Source organism: Oryctolagus cuniculus, chromosome 16 (genome assembly GCF_051225735.1).
Source record: "Oryctolagus cuniculus isolate XC-2025 breed Fujian yellow rabbit chromosome 16, ASM5122573v1, whole genome shotgun sequence".
NCBI classification, from domain to species: Eukaryota; Metazoa; Chordata; class Mammalia; order Lagomorpha; family Leporidae; genus Oryctolagus; species Oryctolagus cuniculus.
The window spans coordinates 27,628,143-27,631,726 of NC_142882.1; the positions used below are offsets into that span (position 1 = coordinate 27,628,143).

Sequence of the window (3,584 nt, forward strand, 5' to 3'; positions counted from 1 at the left end):
ACAGAGAAAAGTCTTCCTTCTCCATTGGTTCACTATGGCCACTATGGCTGGTGCTGCAACTGGTGTGCTGTGCCAATCCAAAGCCATGTGCCAGGTGTTTCCTCCTGGTCTCCCATGTGGGTGCAGGGTCCCAAGCACTTGAGCCATCCTCCACTGCCTTCCTGGGCCACAGCAGAGAGCTGGACTGGAGGATGAGCAACCATGATAGAATCCGGTGCCCCATTCGGGACTAGAACCCTGGTGACGGCGCACAGGTGGAGGGTTAGCCAAGTGAGCCACAGCGCTGGCAGGGCCTGATTTCTTAGACTTAGGAGCTGCTACCACATAGTGTCAGCACTATTGTTGATGTTAGAAGGCTTATTAGTATCCTGGTCTGTAACTTACTAGAGAATCATGGAAAAATATAAACTAGCCTATTTGCATATCAGTGACCCGTGGGTAATGAAGAATTGTGGTTAAAATGTGAAAATGTTGTAAACTTCAAATTTTATGCACAATATGAGACAAAATGGGCACAGAGGTATTCAGTAACTTACATATATAAGGGTCCTTTGGAAAACAACAGTGATAAAGTGGTACCAGTGCTGAGAACTCATGGGCAGGTAGAATTGGCATGTGGATTTCTATTTTGGGGTCTGTTGAATTTCAGTAGAAAGTAGTTGCTTCATTTTCAGGTCTTGCACTAGAATGTCTAACACCAAGTCTCTCTCTGAGTTAGTTACTGCTTTTTATTTAAAGATTTTATTTATGTACCTGAAAGACAGAGTTACAGAGAGGCAGAATTAGACAGAGAGAAAGAGGTTCACATCATAAAGAATTGACCAGGAACTGGAGATAGGGCGGCGGGGTTTGAGCGGGGGGAGGACAGCCGCACCCCTCCTGCCACCCTGTGCCCTCAGCAGGGGGGTTCCGATACCGCGAGCGAATTAGCAGAAAACAAAGCCTCAAGGAGACAGTGAAGTTTACTGCAAAAGATTGTGTGCAGCGGAAGTGGGGGCTCTGCCTGGGGCTGACTTGCCATCCTCAACACGGGTGCCGGCCGCCCAGCACCTGGGGACCAGTGCGCCCTCGCGGCAGGGGCGTCAGCAGGGGGTCTGGGCCCCCTTCCTGCCCAGCTGGACACCCCCGGGTTTCTCAGTGGCTGGGGCAGGTTCGGGGCGGCAGCGGGCACCTCCCTTGGCTGGCACCCGGCATCCCCCACGGTGTGGGCTTTACATGTCCACGAAGACCAGGAAACACCAGCCCAGCCCCCGGACCAGCAGCATGGTGACGTGGGTGGCATAGACCAGCAGCTCATTGAGCAGCCTGAAGTCCAGGCGCCGGCGGCCCAGCAGCAGCAGCAGCATCAGCAGCAGCAGCAGCGACAGCTGGAACTGGAAGCAGAACAGTGCGCACACGCCCAGGTACTGCAGGCAGAAGAGCTTGGCCAGCGCGCACCAGAGTGCGGCGGTGAGCAGGCTGCAGCTGAAGTAGAGCAGGAAGCGGATGAGGCCATACAGCCAGCGCGTCTTCAGGTACACCTCAAAGTTCTGTTACTTGGTGCGTACCAGGTAATAGGTGCACATGGGCCCACAGGCCGCGTGCAGGCAGCTGGTGTGCGGGCCATGGAAGGAGCGCACCTGCCACAGGATGGGCATCACTGGCATGGGGCTGGCACAGCTGCACTAGCACAGGTGGTGGCGACCAGCAGTGGCCTCATGGGTAGCCCGCATCTGACCCCCACGAGAGGCTCCATATGGCTGGGCCTGGCCCAGGCCATAACAGAGAGCTGCATTGGAAGTGGAGCATCCAGGACTCAACCCAGCACCCATATCAGATGCTGGCACTGTAGGCAGCAGCTTTATCTGCTACACCACAGGGCTTTTCCCTGAGTTACTACTTTTGAGGTCGGTAGGCTTGTGTGCATAACTTTTCTACTGGTGAGTAGGTAAAAGGACTCAGTGAAAATCCAAGTTAAATCAAAAAAGAACCCAATAAAGTCAACAAGGGAATATGCATATGTTGATGTTGAATTTTCATAGGCCACTGAGAGATGGACACTTGTCTCAAAAGCTACATTCATGAGGGCCGGCGCCGCAGCTCACTAGGCTAATCCTCTGCCTAGCGGCGCCGGCACACCGGGTTCTAGTCCCGGTCGGGGCGCCGGATTCTGTCCCGGTTGCCCCTCTTCCAGGCCAGCTCTCTGCTGTGGCCAGGGAGTGCAGTGGAGGATGGCCCAGGTGCTTGGGCCCTGCACCCCATGGGAGACCAGGAAAAGCACCTGGCTCCTGGCTCCTGCCATCGGATCAGCGCGGTGCGCCGGCCGCGGCGGCCATTGGAGGGTGAACCAACGGCAAAGGAAGACCTTTCTCTCTGTCTCTTTCTCTCTCACTGTCCACTCTGCCTGTCAAAAAAAAAAAAGCTACATTCATGTGACTTTGCACATGTGCAAGATGAGTTGGGTTAGCTCACATGGACTTGTAGGAATCAGAATACACAGGTGAGTCAAAGTTCTTCAGAACCTGGGAGACCTGTTTGCCTCTTCAGAGTTGCAGTCCTGCACCCTGTGCATTTGACAGGGTGGCACAAATGACACACCAACATTTCAAAGGCCCTGGGGGAGGGGGGGAATCCCTTGATTCCAGTTGGAATCATCATGGAATATTGTGAAATTTTTTTGATTATAGAAGTTTCTGATTTCTTCCAGACAAAACATCAGAAAAGCCCCTAAGAATGTTCTCAGACCAATCACTCTTCATTCCCCATGGAACAGGAAGAAGATGTACACAAGACTGATAGGCCCAAGGGCTGGGGCAGTCCTGCTTTTTCACTCCTCCTGCCTTCTCAGTTTTTACCTTGACCTTCTGCTCAACCTTAGGATCTTCTCCAGAGTGATCATAGTTTTGTTCATGTACTAGTAGAGCTGGGAATGTCTGTCACAAGAGAGGGAATGTGGTAGACTAGGGGTGTGGGGGGGAGCTCAGGCTATTGTGATCCAAAACTTTACTGTTGGCCCTTTCTGGAACAGGAGAGGTAGGAAAGGAGTCTCTCCTTTCAACCATCTCCTCCACCATGCAGGCAGGGAAGGTCATGGGTACTTGCATATTTCACTGCCCTAAGGACTCACTGGAGTCTTTCAATTGCCTGTTTTTTTTTTCTTTTTATTTTCTTAAGATTTATTTATTTAAGCCAGTGCCATGGCTTAATAGGCTAATCCTCTGCCTTGTGGCACTGGCACACCGGGTTCGAGTTCTGGTCAGGGCACCGGATTCTGTCCCGGTTGCCCCTCTTCCAGGCCAGCTCTCTGCTGTGGCCAGGGAGTGCAGTGGAGGATGGCCCAAGTGCTTGGGCCCTGCACCCCATGGGAGACCAGGAGAAGCACCTGGCTCCTTCCTTTGGGTCAGTGCGGTGTGCGGGCCACAGTGTGCCGGCCGCAGCGGCCATCAGAGGGTGAACCAACGACAAAAGGAAGACCTTTCTCTCTGTCTCTCTCTCACTGTCCACTCTGCCTGTAAAAAAAGTATTTATTTATTTATTTGAGACAGTTAGAAAGAGGCAGAGGCAGAGGCTGAGAGAGAGAGAGAGAGAGAGAGAGAGAGAGAGAG

The 3,584-nt window shown here is 52.8% G+C and overlaps 1 pseudogene; it reads right to left on the reverse strand.

Moving 5' to 3' along the window:
* Window positions 1–1,211: 1,211 nt before the first annotated feature.
* Window positions 1,212–1,646, reverse strand: LOC149121640 (transmembrane protein 250 pseudogene; annotated as a pseudogene).
* Between the last annotated feature and the right edge of the window lie 1,938 nt (window positions 1,647–3,584).